At 46.4% G+C, this 16,810-nt stretch overlaps 1 protein-coding gene across 4 annotated transcripts in view; it reads left to right on the forward strand.

The window, feature by feature from the left end:
* Positions 1 to 16,810, forward strand: part of ppp1r16a (protein phosphatase 1, regulatory subunit 16A) — a 145,033-nt gene that overhangs the window by 40,763 nt on the left and 87,460 nt on the right. Inside the window, exon 1 of one of the 4 annotated variants that reach the window (XM_041184873.1) lies at positions 7,547 to 7,563. The exons of the other annotated variants lie outside the window; for them this stretch is intronic. The gene's annotated coding sequence lies outside the window, so the exon portion shown is untranslated. Of the gene's footprint in view, positions 1 to 7,546; positions 7,564 to 16,810 lie in introns of those variants that run through there. 4 annotated transcript variants of the gene reach the window in all.

Raw genomic sequence — 16,810 nt, forward strand, 5'->3', positions numbered from 1 at the left:
CATGTGCAGCCATCTGGCATTTGCAGGAGAGCTTTTATTCTTTCATGGGATGTGGGCTTCGCTGGCTGGGCCAGCATCTATTGCCCATCCCTAGTTGCCCTTGAGAAGGGGGTGGTGAGCTGCCTCCTCGAACCGCTGCTGTTCCCGTGTAGGTACATGCACAGTGCTGTTTAGGGAAGGAGTTCCAGGATTTTGACCCAATAGGGCAGTAGATCCATTACTGATCTGAAGAAGCTGAAAGCACTGACACTCCCTGTTTTTGTAACAGTGTGCCATTTAAAAATTAAAACCCACCAGATGTCTCAAAGCACTTTGCAAGAAGTACTTCATTGTTTGTAGTGTGGGCACTGTTGCAGTGTAGGAAACTCGGAAGCCAATTTGCACACAGCAAGAACCCACAAACAGCAATGTGATGATAACCGGATAATCTGTTTCTGTGATGCTGATTCAAGGATAAATGTTGGCCCCAGGAGACCAGGGAGAACTTGCCCAAATGCACAGAAAGTGGCTATTACTCCTTAATGCTTCTGGTTCACTCAGGGACGAGGGTTTTAAACTGGTCTGTGTGATGACGCAAAACCTGACCCTAACCCAGATTAGCAGTAAGCAATGACCGCAAAATGTTTAGCACAGTGCCTATGACATTGAAGAATTACCACCCTGCTTCCATGAGTAAGTTAAATATTGGCCGTGCAAAGTTCTCTGAGGGGAAAAATAATGCATAAAGTATTTCTTCCCTTGAAGAGGAGGAACGCGTAACTGTACAGTTATATCTTCCTGTCTCGCATTTGGTCAGAAGAATAGTTCTAAGTTATTTAACACAGGGATACTGATGGTAACAACATTATACAGGAAGCACACAGAACAACACTGAAGTATATTGGTTTAATATTATAGAGTCAGAGTCATTTAGTTCTGTAACTTGTTTCGCCCAATACACTGACTGGGACGGGTGACAGCAGCACATTTAGTTGCCATGCTTTGCTCTGTTACTTGACCATACCACTAATTTGACACATCCCAGTGTAGGATTGGACTCAGAGACCGTCGCTCCTATTAGGTATGCTAGTACCGCTTGAAGCACATTTTCTGCGTTGTGCACAGTCGAGTCATCTGTTGTTGCCTCTGCCATTGGTAATGCCGCCTCCACCACCTCCTCCCTCGGCGTTTGAAGCTGTTGATCACTCTTTGATGTGACATGGCTCAGATGCCCTCCCTTCAATCTACTCGGCTGTGTCCAGATATGAGCAGTTGGTGCCTGCCATTGCAATGATACTGCACATTGTGATGAACTCCTTGTGAGGTACTGTACCCAAGTGACCAGCATCATCCTGCCTTATTAGGGCGTGCAGCTGCTTCACCTGTAATGCAGTGTGACAGGCAGGGAGGGGGTTCATGGAATTAACCCAGGAACTCACTGGGGGCTTTCGTTCCTTTGTGTGCTTCTGCAGTGAGTGTTGGGTAAGTTGTTCAGTGGGGGGGAAGGGTGTGTCATTATAGACCAGGATTCTGCTCCTGCCCGTGCATGCGTAAACTGGGAGGATCCTCAGCTGAGACTTTGTTTAATTTCCTCCTCTATTCCCAAGGTCCTGAGGCCAATCACCCAAGCTGAGGCTAGCAAACGCAGATCAAACCCAGGGCCAGCAACATTTTTAAAATTCTTTTGTGAGATGATGGCTTTTGTTGTCTATCCCTATGAGTAGAACTACTCAATACACTTGCCCACTCTTCCAATAAGAGGGTGGTTGAGATTTACTTTTGAGTCCAGTTGATGGTGTGACTGGCCTCAGATTATGACCGTCATGGCATTTTCTGCAAAGTTGATGACTGAGAGTTGTAGGAAGCAGTTCTTTCTGCATTCGTTACCCCACCCAGTGTCCATTTAGTGCATGTGTGCCTGTGCCTGCCCATGTGCTCCATTCTATGTTAAACCTCCTCTCCACATCCCATGTCCTTCTCATAACATAATAGAATCAGGAGTAGACCACACAGCCCATCGACCCTGCTCCACTGCTCGGTACCATCATGGCTGATCTTGGGCTTCAACTCCATTGTCCTGCCCGCTCCCCACATCCCTTAATTCCCCAAGAGACCAAAAATCTGTCTATCCCAGCCTTAAATGTACTCAACGATGGAGCATCCGTAACCCTCTGGGGTAGAGAATTGCAAAGATTCACAACCCTGTGAGTGAAGTAATTTCTCCTCATCTCAGTCCTAAATGATCGGCCTGTGGCTGTGCCCCCGTGTTTTAGATCCCCGACCAGCAGGAACGATCTCTCCTGGAAATTTGCAGCAGGCTGGGAGGCCGTTTGACCCATTGTGCTTCATGCCAGCTGATGAGGAGTCATTCAGTACTGTAAACAGGTATAGACATCTTCGAAGTTTATCTAATCTCTGATTATTTGTGTTGTTTAGTTTGTCCTTTTACTCTCTTCCTGATTTTTGTTTTGTTGGCTTTCTGCCATTTCTAGCATTCTCTACCACCGGCCCCCACCATTCCCGATGTTAGTTTAAAGTCTTATTTACAGCCCAAGTCATTCTTTCCGCTTGGATCTTGGTTCCAGCCAGTTCAGGTGCAGCCCATCCTAACAGTGCGCATGTCCCCTAAAATGGAATCCCCTTTTCCCATGCCACTCCCACAGCTACATATTGACTTTTTTAATCTGTTTGGCTTTGCGCCAGTTGGCATGTGGCTCTGGTAATAAACACGAGGTCTTGCTTTTCAATTGAGTGCCTAACTCTTGATTCTCTCTCAGCAGGATCTCTTCCCCAATCTTTTCTACATTGTCGGTTCCAGCATGGAGCACAAGAACTGGATCCTCCATTTCCAGATCTTATCCAGCTGTTTCTTCTGACCTCTCAATCCTGACTGCAAAGAATGCAGTCTTTCCACCAAATTATAGATTCCCTTTCTACTGTCCATCTCCTCCCCATGAACAGCCTCCTGCTCTATAGTGCCATGGTCAACATTCACACTGTCCTTCCCACAGTCTTCCTTACCCTCAAAGGTAACATGGTACTTTGTACCTAATGGACAGGAGCAGTATCTCCTTCACTACCTGTCCATATGAGCAATTTGGAGACTTGCAGATAGTTCATCTCTACCAGCTTTATTAAACTGGATAGTGTCAGGTTTAGAGATGGATCAGCGTATTCATTAGTCAGTATAGATTATTATCATTCGATATAGAGTATTACAGCATTATTCAAGTTGCACTGTGCAGGAGTGTCTGCAATGTGATGTCGGTTGTATTGTTTAGACTGATTTGTAATGAGACTGATTCACTGAACTTTATTGTAGGGTCAGGAAACAATTTTGACTTCTCTTTTGTCTGTTTTGTAGCTACTCACTGTCTTTGTGAGATTTAACTGTGCTTCATGGTACTGGTCGGCTTGGAGGTGGAGGGGCAGACATTGCCAGGCTGTGTGGCAATTTCTAATTCTGTGCAATCAGGGCTGGACGTGGTAGTAGCCCCTGTGTGCTTGTAACAGTACATCAGGGAACATGGCCATTGCTCCCTTATACGTCCACTCTGTGGCTCTCCACAGGGTGTAAGGGTTTACACCTGTCTGCCCGATGATGCACATCTTGACTCTATCCCAGAGTAGCAGTAACCAATAAAAGCAAAATGTTCAGCACATTACCCATTATGATGAAGAATTGCCACTATACTTAGTTAAATATTGACTGTACAAAGTTCTGACGGAAAACTTTCCAGGAGGTATTCACTTGGAGGAACACCCAACAGTACAATTATGTCTTCCAGTCTTGCATTGCCTCTGGAGACAACAGTTTGAGCTATTTAACAGTGGGGCAGAAGATACTGGTGATAACTTAATGTGGTGAATAAGAATATCAGACAAAGCATATTGGTTTTAGTGTGGTATTCCTGCAGCTGGTTACACCCAGTACACTCACTGGGACAATTAACAGCATCGCATTTGGTTGTCCCATTTTGCTCTGTTCCTTGAATGTACCACTTTAAATTTAGACACCTCAATGACAGAGCAGACTTGGAAACTGCATCTTCTATCGAGTGCGCTGTTTCTTCCTGAAACAGGTTTGCCGTGTGGTGTGCAGTCGTGTCAGCTGTTGCTTCTGTACCCTCCGTCTCCTGTGCCCCCGGCCAAGGCGTTTCCTGGCGCCATGCCCTCTTGGATGTGACATGGCTCAGTGCCCTTTCTTCACTTTGCTGAACTGTGTCTTAGGCCATCACAGTGCCCAGTGATGCAAAAGATTGTGATGGGCAGCCAAGTGACCAACATCATGCTGCATATTATGAGGTGCAGCTGCCTTGCCTTAGTACAGCGAGAGGGGCTCATCAATGAGCCCAAGAAAATTAGATCATCTTTCCTATGATCCAAACTCTATAAAATCCAGTGTAAAGATGCCCACTGTCGTGTCTGCCTCAGTCTTGTGTGGAGATGACTCAAAGCAGAGGCAATTTTTAACAAAAGTGCAGGTTGTTTCATCATGTTTCTAGATTGAACCAATTGCATTGCAATTAATATTCAAGCCACCCATGCCCGTTTCACTGCAGTCATAAATTTAAAATGTCTCCATAAAGTGATCATGAATCTTATTACTATTTGGACTTTAGTTACTATATCATACTGAAAATCAAGCTAAGCTCTTAGCAATTATGTTGGGCGCAGTCTAACTTTTATCAGCACGTTCTCTTATAGCTGGTACTAGTTTCTTACTCAGCTTTGTCAAGCTTCATTCTCTCTGCCTGTTCCTACCTGGTTTCATGAGCACGGTACATTCCAACATACCACAGGTGAAATCTCCAACCCGGCTCGCAGGTAGAGAAATACCTTGAGGTTTTGCTTTGGCCAAACAGCTGTTGATCGAATGAGGTATCAAACACTAAACAAGCAGTCTCACGTCGATGAGTTAATATTTTTTATTGTCACCGCTGTTAAATATAGAAAAGCTACATTTATCTGATCTGGAGAGTAGTTGTGAAGAAATAGTCAAGTTCCTTGTCTGAGGAGATAAAGAGGTTCCTCTGCTGTGCTATTCTGTTGTGACATTGCATGTGAAGATTCTTGTAGCCTGGGCTGTTTATAATATTTTCCTTCGAGTATGTTGCATAACTTTGGGTTACTTTTAGATCTATAAGAATTTAAATTTAAGTAGCCGTTTGGTAGTATTGGACTCGAATATTGTTGCAAAAAGAGACAAGCTATCAAAGCTTTCCATGTTGCACTCATCGGGACAGCTGGTAAAAAATTACCAATAGTGATGGGGAAAAACAATTTATACTGTATGAGAAGAGAGTGCTGATTGTTCAAGGTGTTGCTATGGAGACTCCAACCATGGAATAATTATCTGCCCAGCTTTGTTCAAATTCAGATCGGGCAGGTCGACTGAGTGGTGAAAGCATCAGATAGATGGTGTTGCCACGGATCCCCTCTAAGCCCAGCTCTCTCAAACATCATTGCCGGTTTCCACGAGAAACCCATCTCCAGTGGAATGACATCTAACCTCCTACCGCTTGCCTACTTCCGATACGTGAATGATGCGTTTGCTATATTTGAATCCACAGCTGCGTGTAAGAGTTTCCTTAAACACCTTAATGGGCTCCATCCTGCACTCAAATTCACCTTTAATTGGAGCAGTCAAACGAACTCCCTTTCCTTGATGTGCAAGTTGAGAAATCTGCCTACAGGTTCTCTACGCCTGTCTACCACGAACCTACCTTCATTGGCCAGTAGAAGTGTTGGGACTCTTACAGTTCCACACGCAATAAGGTTGGCCTTATTGGCAGCCTCATAGAGCCCAAGCCATTTGTTCACCATGCAAGTTTGATGTTGAAATGTTTGTATTTTTAAGGCAGAGGTGATAGACTCTTGGTAAACAAGGGGGTGAAAGGTTATCGGGGGTAGGTGGGATGCAGATTTGAGGTTACTATCAGATCAGCCATGATCTTGTTAAATGGTGGAGCAGGTTCGAGGGGTTGAATGGCCTACTCCTGCTCCTTGTTCGTAAATAGAGTGCATCAGAGCCGTCCTGCAGAATAATGGCTATCCTGATCACATCATCACTTGCTACATATCGCACAAACTCATGAATGGACCCAAGGCCACTGCTTTCGGTCCTGAAAAGTGCCCAGTCAACCTCTGGTATCTCCAAAATTTGAGCAACAGGTGAAGCTAGCCTTTGCATGCTCTTACTACACAGTAGCAACACGAGTAGTATTCTGCCTACTCTGCCTATCACATAAATGAGTAATGTGGTATATGAATTTCAGTGCCAGTGTGATGCTAGGTATGTAGGCTGTACATCCCGATGACTGGCAGATCTTATCAAACAGCATGTCCCTATGGCTAAAACAAAAACAGAATTACCTGGAACAACTCAGCAGGTCTGGAAGCATCGGCTGAGAAGAAAAGAGTTGACATTTCGAGTCCTCATGACCCTTCAACAGAACTTTAGATAATATCACCAACTTCAACACCTCTGTGTTCTGTTGTCTGTGACATCTTTTGATGATCTGCTTCTATCACTGCTTGTTTGTCCCTACAACCACACCCCCCCTCCCCTTCTCTCCCCCCACCCAACGCCCCCCCCAACACACACACACACACACACACCTTAAACCAGCTTATATTTCACCCCTTCCTTGGATTCACCTAGTTCTGTTGAAGGGTCATGAGGACTCGAAACGTCAACTCTTTTCTTCTCCGCCGATGCTTCCAGACCTGCTGAGTTTTTCCAGCTAATTCTGTTATTGTTTTGGATTTCCAGCATCCGCAGTTTTTTGTTTTGATGTCCCTATGGCTGTTCGCAACAGATAAAGTACTGACAGTACCCAACCAGCCCATGCTTGCAACACTCAAAACATAGTGTCTAGCATTAGATGTGAGTCTGTGATTGGACAATACTTGCTAAACAACCCTGATTGTGCTAAGAATTACAGTGAAAACCAGTTTGAGATTGTCAGTTGAGCTAGCAGTGTGGCTCACTTACGCATGCTGGAAGCCACATATATTTGCACACAGGACCCTGTTCTTTGCAAACAGAAGGAACATGCCCACACAATGCACTTTTTCGACTAACCAAAAGTTTGGGGAACAGCGATTTCCTGGGTCATTGCTCAGGGGAATACCTTGACCAATCAGAGTCGACCTGCCTACTTTGAATTTGAACAAAGCTGGACAGTTAACTGTTCCATGCTGCATTTTTCATGGCAAAGTCTCAACTGATCAGAGTCCACTTGCCAACCAACCAATCAGCACTTTCTTCTCATGCAGTATAAATTGTTGTTCCCCTTCACTGGTGAGACAAAAAGCTTTGTTAGCATGTCTTTTTTTTTAGCAGTACTCGAATTTAATTTTTTTCAGGCCTTGTTTCTTGAATGTCCTGGCCTTGAAACTTGAAAGCCGCCAGTTCTGTGTTCTTCCACCAAATAATCCAAACTTCCATTCTTTTCCCTCCCTTGAAGTAGGTATTAAAGCCACTTTCTTGAATACAACCGTATCTTGCTCGGCCATTTCAGAGGGCAGTTAAGAGTCAACCACATTGCTGTGGACCTGGTGTCACGTATACCAGACTGAGTAAGGACAGCAGATTTCTTGTTAGTGATTGTTTTAAATTTCTCCTTCCCTTTTGCCTCTTGAGTTTCTACTATTCTTGGGATGCTTTGTGTTGTCTTCTGTGAAGCCAGATACAAAATACTTGTTCAAAGTATCTGCCATTTCCTTGTTTCCCATTCTTAATTCCCCAGTCTCATACTTTTGTTGAGAGTTAAGAAATATCTCCTTAAATGTCTGCCATTGCCTCTCTAGCGTCTTACCTCTTAATCTATTTACCCAGTTCGCTTGAGCCAACTCTGTCGTCTTATTCTTGCAATTGCCTTTATTAAAGTTTTAAGTTACTATTTTTAGATCCAAATTTCCCATCTTCAAACTGAATATAAAATTCCAGCATGTTATAAGACCATAAGACATAGGAGCAGAAATTAGGCCATTCGGCCCATCGAGCCTGCTCCGCCATTCAATCATGGCTGATAAGTTTCTCAACCCCATTCTCCTGCCTTCTCCCCACAACCTTTGATCCCCTTACCAAGAACCTATCTATTTCACTCTTAAATACAGTCAATGACCTGGCCTCCACAGCCTTCTGTGGCAATGAATTCCATAGATTCACCACTCTCTGGCTAAAGAAGTTTCTCCTCATCTCTGTTCTAAAAGGTCTTCCCTTTACTCTGAGGCTGTGCCCTTGGGTCCTAGTCTCTCATACTAATGGAAACATCTTCCCCACGTCCACTCTATCCAGGCCTTTCAGTATTCTGTAAGTTTCAATCAGATCCCCACTCATCCTTCTAAACTCCATCGAGTATAGACCCAGAGTCCTCAAGCCTTGCTCACATGTTAAGCCTTTCATTCCTGGGATCATTCTCGTGAACCTCCTCTGGACCCTCTCCAGGGCCAGAACATCCTTCCTGAGATATGGGGCCCAATATTGCTCTCAATATTCTAAATGTGGTCTGACCAGAGCCTTATAAAGCCTCAGCAGCACATCCCTGCTTTTATATTCTAGTCCTCTTGAAATAAATGCCAACATTGCATTTGCCTTCCTAACTACCGACTCAGCCTGCAAGTTAACCTTAAGAGAATCCTGGACTAGGACTCCCAAGTCCTTTTGCACTCCAGATTTCTGAATTCTCTCCCCATTTAGAAAATAGTCTATGCCTCTCTTCTTCCTACCAAAGTGCATGACCTCACACTTCCCCACATTGTATTCCATCTGCCACTTTTTTGCCTATTCTCCTAACCTGTCCAAATCCTTCTGCAGCCTCCCCGCCTCCTCAATGCTACCTGTCCCTCCACCTATCTTTGTATCATCTGCAAACTTAGCCAGGATGCCCTCAGTTCCTTCATCTAGATCATTAATGTATAAAGTGAAAAGTTGTGGTCCCAACACTGACCCCTGTGGAACTCCACTAGTCACCAGCCGCCATGCTGAGAAGGACCCCCTTATCCCCGCTCTCTGCCTCCTGCCAGACAGCCAATCTTTATCCATGCTAGTACCTTGCCTCTAACTCCATGGGCTCTTATCTTACTGAGCAGCCTCCTGTGCGGCACCTTGTCAAAGGCCTTCTGGTAGATAACATCCATTGGCTCTCCTTTGTCTAACCTGCTTGTTACCTCCTCAAAGAATTCTAACCGATTTGTCAGGCATGACCTCCCCTTGATGAAACCATGCTGACTTTGCCCTATTTTCCCATGCACGTCCAAGTATTCTGAAATCTCATCCTTAATAATGGACTCTAAAATCTTACCAACGACCGAGGTCAGGCTAATCAGCCTGTAATTTCCTGTCTTTTGCCTCACTCCCTTCTTAAACACGGGGGTTACATTAGCGATTTTCCAGTCCTCTGGGACCCTCCCTGACTCCAGTGATTCCTGAAAGATCACCAATAACGCCTCCACTATCTCTTCAGCTATCTCCTTCAGAACTCTGGGGTGTAATCCATCTGGTCCAGGGGATTTATCCACCTTCAGACCTTTCAGTTTTCCTAGCACCTTCTCCTTGGTAATGGCCACCATGCTCACCTCTGCCCCCCGACTCTCTTGAACTTTGGGGATGTTACTCGTGTCTTCCATCGTGAAGACTGACGCAAAGTACCTATTCAGTTCCTCCGCCATTTCTTTGTTCCCCACTACTACTTCTCCAGCGTCATTTTCCAGTGGCCCAATGTCCACTTTTGCCTCTCTCTTACCCTTTATATATCTAAAAAAAACCTCTTGCAATCTTCTTTTATATTACTGGCTAGTTTATCCTCATATTTAATCTTCTCCTTCCTTATTTATTTTTTAGTTGTCCTCTGTTGGTCTTTGTAGGTTTCCCAATCCCCTGGTTTCCCACTGCTCTTCACCGCCTTGTATGCTTTCTCTTTAGCTTTTATGCTGTCCCTGTTATGATCACTCTTGCCCAGAGGATCCTTTTACTATGATCCTGTCTCATTACTTATTACCAAATCTAAAATAGTCTTCCCTGGTTGGCTCCAGAATCTGTTGCTCTAAGAAACTGTCCCAAGTACACCCTATGAACTTATCCTCTAGGTTATCTTTGCCAGTTTGATTCGTTCGATCCATACAAAGATTAAAATCGCCCATGATTATTGCAGTACCTTTCAGACAAGTCCCCATTGTTTCTTGATTTATACTCTGTCCTACAGTGTAGCTACTTGTTAGAGAGCCTATAAACTACTCCTACCAGTGACTTCTTTCCTTTGCTATTTCTTACCTCCACACAAACTGATTCTACATCTTGATCTTCTGAACCAAGATCATCTCTCACTACATTTATTATCCTTTATTGACAGAGCTACCCCACTTCCTTTGCCTGTCCTACTGACATATCAGATACCCTTGAGTATTCAGGTCCCAGCAATGGTCACTTTGCAACCATGTCTCTGTAACAGCTATTATATCATCCAGCTTGTTATGAATGCTGTGTGCATTCAGATAAAGAGCTTTTAATTCTGTCTTTTACCTTTTTTTTTCCCTACTCTGGCCTTATTTGCTGGTGCACTCTTATGTTTATATGCTCTGCCCCTTCCTGTCACACCTTTGTTATCATTACCTGCATTGCTACTCTGCACTATTGCCTTGTCCTTTCTCTTTAACTGCCCCCACTACCCGCACCACCCTTACAGCCCTAGTTCTACAACTTGCCAGAACTCTGGTCCTAGCACAGTTCAGATGGAGACTGTACCAGCAGTACAGCTCCCACTTACCCCATACTGATGCCATGAACCAAAATCCATTTCTCCCACATCAGTCTTGAGCCACACATTCAACTCTCTGATCTTATTTACTCTATGCTGTGGTAGTAAACCAGGTATCATTATCTTTTTTTATTGTTGTCTAAATGTTGGCCAGGAGAATGGCAGAACCCAAACTGGACATCAGTGAACAGGTTATTGCTGAGTAAGTGACGTTTAATAGCACTGCTGATGACCCCTTCCATCACTTTACTGATGACCAAGACTAGACTGATGGGGAAGTAATTGGTTGGCCTGGGTTTGTCCTGTTTTTTGTGTACAGAACATACCTGGGCAATTTTAGAAATAAAGAAAATAGGAGCAGGCATAGGACATTCGAGCCTGCTCCATTCAGTATGATCATGGCTGATCCTCTATCTCAGAACCCTTAAGTGCATCGACGGGCAGAGGGATCTGGGTGTACAGGTCCACAGGTCACTGAAAGTGGCAACACAGGTGGATAAGGTAGTCAGGAAGGTATATGGCATGCTTGCCTTCATTGGCAGGGGTATTGAGTATAAAAGCTGGGAAGTCATGCTGCAGCTGTAGAGAACCTTGGTTAGGCCACACTTGGAATATTGCGTGCAATTCTGGTCGCCACATTACCAGAAGGATATGGAGGCACTGGAGAGGGTGCAGAGGAGGTTTACCAGGGTGCTGCCTGGTCTGGAGGTTATTAGCTATGAGGAGAGGTTGGAGAAACTCGGATTGTTCTCACTAGAGCGACGGAGATTGGGGGGCGACTTGATAGAAGTTTACAAAATTATGAGTGACATGGACAGAGTAGATAGTCAGAAGCTTTTTCCCAGGGTGGAAGAGTCAATTACTAGGGGACATAGATTTAACGTGAGAGGAGTAAACAATAGAGGAGATGTGCGGGGCAAGTTTTTTACGCAGAGGGTAGTGAGTATCTGGAATTCGCTGCCAGAGGAGGTGATGGAAGCAGGTACGATAGTGGTGTTTAAGAGGCAGGTTGACAAATACATGAATAGGATGGGAATAGAGGGATACGGACCCCGGAAGTGCAAAATGTTTTAGTTGACGGGCAATATGATCGGTGCAGGCTTGGAGGGCCGAAGGGCCTGTTCCTGTGCTGTACTTATCTTTGTTCTTTGTTCTCAACGCCATACACCTGCTCTCTCCCCATATCCTTGATGCCTTTAGAGTCTAGAAATCTATTTTCTTCTTTAATATATTCAGTGACTTGTCCTCCACAGCTTCTGTGGTAGAGAATTCCACAGGTTCAACACCCTCTGAGTGAAGAAGTTTCTCTTCATCTCAGACTTAAATGGTCTACCCTGTATCCTGAGACTGTGACCACCCCCCCCACCCCCGTTCTAGACATCCCCAGTCAGAGGAAACATCCTCCGTGCATCCAGTCTGTCCATCCCTGTTGGAAGTTTATACGTTTCAATGAGATCCCCTCTCATTTTTCTAAACTCCAGTGAATACAGATACAGGCCTAGTCAGCCCAATCTCTCCTCATGCGAAAATCCTGCCATCCCAGGAATCAGTCTGGTGAACCTTCGCTGCACTCCCTCTATGGAAAGTATATCCTTTCTTAGGTAAGGAGACCAAAACTGCACACAATACTCCAGATGTGGTCTCATCAAAGCCCTGTACAGCTGCAGTAAGACGTCCTTGCTCCTGTACTCAAGTCCTCTCGCAATGAAGGCCAGCATACCATTTGCCTTCCTAACTGCTTGCTGCACCCGTATGCTTACTTTCAGTGATTGGTGTACAAGGATACCCAGGTCCCTTTGTACATCAACATTTCCCAATCTAGCACCATGTAAATAATACTCTGCCATTTTGTTTCTCCTCCTAAGTGGGTAACTTCACACTTATCCACATTATACTGCATCTGCCATGTATTTGCCCACTCACTCAACTTGCCTAAAGCCTCTTTACATCCTACTCACCACTCCCACTCGCACCAAGTTTCATGTCATCAGCAAACTTGGAAATTTTCCACGTAGCCGGGTAGATGCCAGTGTTGTAGCTGTACTGGAACAGCTTGGCTAGGGGTGCGGCAAGTTCTGGAGCACAAGTCTTCAGTACTATTGCCCGAATATTGTCAGGACCCATAGTCTTTGCACTATCCAGTGCCTTCAGCTGTTTCTTGATATCACGTGGAGTGAATTGAATTGGCTGAAGACTGGCATCTGTGATGCTGGGGACCTCTGGAGGAGGCCAAGATGGATCATCCACTTGGCACTTCTGGCTGAAGACTGTTGCAAATTCTTCAGTTTTATCTTTTGTGCTGATGTGCTGGGCTCCCCCATCATTGTGGAGCCACCTCCTCCAGTGAGTTGTTTAATTGTCCACCACCATTCATGACTGGATGTAGCAGGACTGCAGAGCTTAAATCTGATCTGATGGTTGTGGAATTGCTTAGCTCTGTCTATCACTTGCTGCTTCTGCTGTTTGTCCTCTAATTAGTCCTTGTTGTAGCTTCACCAGGTTGATGCCTCATTTTCAGGTATGCCTGGTGCTGCTCCTACACTCTTCATTGAACTTGGGTTGATCCCCTGGTTTGATGGTAATGGTGGAGTGGGGGATATATTGGGCCATGAGGTTACAGATTGTGGTTGAGTCCATTTCTACTGCTGCTGATGACCCACAGCGCCTCATGGATGTCCAGACTTGAGTTGCTAGACCAGTTAAAATCTATCCCGTTTAGCGCAGTGGTAGTGCCACACAACATGGTAGAGGATATCCTCAATGTGAAGGCAGGACCTCGCCTCCACTAGGACTGTGTGGTGGTCACTCCTGCCGATACTGTCATGGACGGATGTATCCGTGTACCACTGTGCCGCCACCTCTGCTAGGTCTGTCCTGCCGGTGGGACAGGACATACCCAGGGACGGTGATGGTGGTGTCTGGGACATTATCTGTAAGGTATAATTGCGTGAGCGTAGCTATGTCAGGCTGTTGTCTAAGTTGATGTAGGGTGGTCCACCGGGTGGACCGTCCGGTTTCATTCCTCATTGACTTTCTGCTGGTTTAGTACAACTGCAGGGCATTTGAGAGCGTTTAAGAATTGAGAGTGGGACTGGAATCACATGTAGATCAGACCAGCTAAGGACATTAGTGAACCCGATGGGTATTTAATGACACGTGACACAATGGTTTCATAGGCATCATTAGACTTTTAATTTGATTGAGTTCAAATCCCACCATCTGCCATGGCGGGATTCGAACCCTGAGGTGGAATTTTACAGCCAAGTGGCGGTGTGGGCGGGGCTGTAAATTGGGGCGAGCCATTCAAATGTCAGTTGACTTTGGCGGGACAGTAAAAATTCCGCTGGTGTGAAACTCTGCCCCTGGTCCCCAGAGCATTTAGCCTGGGTCTCTGGAATACCTGTCCAGTGACTGTACCACTACGCCATCGCCTCCCCACATTGTCACTCAGAAAAGTCACATTGCCTTTCTTTGTTGTATTCCACTTTCTTGCAAATCTTCTGCAATTTCATTGGATCATTCCTATCATTTCTTCCCCATTGTCATTGATTTGAATCCTTCCATTTGAGAACCCTGTTTCCAGGCCTCCATGCTGTCTCTCCATTGGTTGCAGACTCTACTCTGGGACTCAATTCTCCTCTACTGTCCCGCTCCTGAATGTTCCATTTGTGTTCTCGCTACATTTCTGAAGCCATTGCCTCTTGCCTTTTGTGGTGATCACTGACTGTGCCCTGCACCGTTTGGAGATCAGCTCGTTGCTGTTTGCAGGTTATTTGACGAGGTCCTTGTGCAGGGAGTTGCACAGACACACACGTTCCTTCCAGTACGTTGTGATCAGCAACAGAATCTATGGCTAATATCATTTTCCCCCTCCCTGGTGTGAGCAGGCGGAGGATTGTTGCTGGACCCTCTCCTGTCACTTCGGCTGAAGCTGAGCCAACTCTGAGCGATGATGGGTTTGTGTATAAACAGAATTTTCCAATGCTCTATTGATGTTGAAATAATGCAGTTTGCAAACAGCCTGCAGCTGCTCACACTCGCCTGTGGCATTCCTGTCCTCTTCACTGTGATTTAAACAATATTGCAGTCGCTGAACTGTCCTCCCTCATTCCTTCAGGAATCAAAATTATATCCTCATCTCACTGTTGTAGTCCAAATTCTGCTCTCCGCCGTGACAGAGACTTTCCCAGTACCTCACATCTCTCAATCTTCCTCACCTATATAAAAACATCATATGAAACAGGAGCAGGAGTAGGCCGTTGGTCCCTCGAGTTTGCACTGCCATTCAATAAGATCATGGCTGATCTGATCTTGGCTTCAGCTCCACTTCCTTGCCTGTCCCCCACAACTCTTGAACCCCCTTGTCAATCAAAAACCCATTTAACTCGGCCTTGAATATAATCAATGACCCAGCCTCCACTGCTCACTGGGGAAGAGAATTCCAAAGATTCACGACTCTACGAGGGAAGAAATTCCTCCTCATCTCTTGTCTTAAATGGCATATCTCTTATTCTAAAACTACAATCAGTTAACTGACCCCACTCAATGTCACCTAACCAAGCTGATTCATTGGCCTCACCCTCTCTCACTGTTTTCATATGTCTTGATGTCCTGTACTTTATACTTTGGTCCTTCCAGCTTTTATATCTGACTGTTTACTCATAGCTTTTATTCACCATTTAGAAGTGTTAATTGGTCATTTTCTGTTCCCTCCAGATCCCCCAATCCTGCTGGTGACCTTTCGTCAGCAAGTACCTTTCCTTGCTGCCTCCCCTCGTGTTTCTGATTATGAACAATTGTCGGAATTTTTGAACTGTTTCCAATCCTCCTGTCTCTGAGATCCTGGATACTTTGTAAAGCTTTAATCAAAAGTATTTAGTAGCATGTTTTGAATTCCAATCTCGGATGGTAATAAACTTAACGTACAAGCCCTTGAGGCACTGTTTTTATTTGCTAGGCTTCAGTTCTTAAAGTTTGAAAGTGAATTGTGGACAGCTTTCTGTATGTGACCGGGGAAGTGAGAGGATAGTGAGCAATGTAAGGACACTGAAGACTACTTGTACTCCTGTGGGGCTCCCATGTCTAAAATCAACCTGAGTATTGAACCAATAACCCACCTGATATGTGTCACTCCAGTAGCATACCATTCCATCAGAGAGAGTAATTAATTTAATATAACCTTTAGCCGTTGGAATGCTTTACCACAGAGCGTGTTGAAGCCAATGCATGTCTGGATCGGAGAGGGATGGGGGGCCGTGTCTGGATCGGAGAGGGATGGGGGGCCGTGTCTGGATCGGAGAGGGATGGGGGGGCCGTGTCTGGATCGGGGGGGGGGGGAGCGGGGGCCGTATCTGGATCGGAGGGGGGAGCGGGGGCCGTGTCTGGATCGGAGGCGGGGGGCCGTGTCTGGATCGGAGGCGGGGGGCGTGTCTGGATCGGAGAGGGATGGGGGGGCCGTGTCTGGATCGGAGAGGGATGGGGGGGCCGTGTCTGGATCGGGGGGGGAGAGCGGGGGCCGTATCTAGATCGGAGGGGGAGCGGGGGCCGTGTCTGGATCGGAGAGGGATGGGGGGGCCGTGTCTGGATCGGAGGGGGACGGGGGCCGTGTCTGGATCGGAGGGGGGGGGGCGGGGGCCGTGTCTGGATCGGAGGGGGACGGGGGCCGTGTCTGGATCGGAGGGGGGGGTACGGGGGCCGTGTCTGGATCGGAGGGGGACGGGGGCCGTGTCTGGATCGGAGGGGGGGGTACGGGGGCCGTGTCTGGATCGGAGAGGGATGGGGGGGCCGTGTCTGGATCGGAGGGGGACGGGGGCCGTGTCTGGATCGGAGGGGGACGGGGGCCGTGTCTGGATCGGAGGGGGACGGGGGCCGTGTCTGGATCGGAGGGGGGGGGGCGGGGGCCGTGTCTGGATCGGAGGGGGACGGGGGCCGTGTCTGGATCGGAGGGGGGGGGTACGGGGGCCGTGTCTGGATCGGAGAGGGATGGGGGTCCGTGTCTGGATCGGAGAGGGACGGGGGCCGTGTCTGGATCGGAGGGGGACGGGGGCCGTGTCTGGATCGGAGGGGGA

The sequence above is a fragment of the Carcharodon carcharias genome, chromosome 3 (assembly GCF_017639515.1).
Source record: "Carcharodon carcharias isolate sCarCar2 chromosome 3, sCarCar2.pri, whole genome shotgun sequence".
In the NCBI taxonomy this organism is placed as follows: Eukaryota; Metazoa; Chordata; class Chondrichthyes; order Lamniformes; family Lamnidae; genus Carcharodon; species Carcharodon carcharias.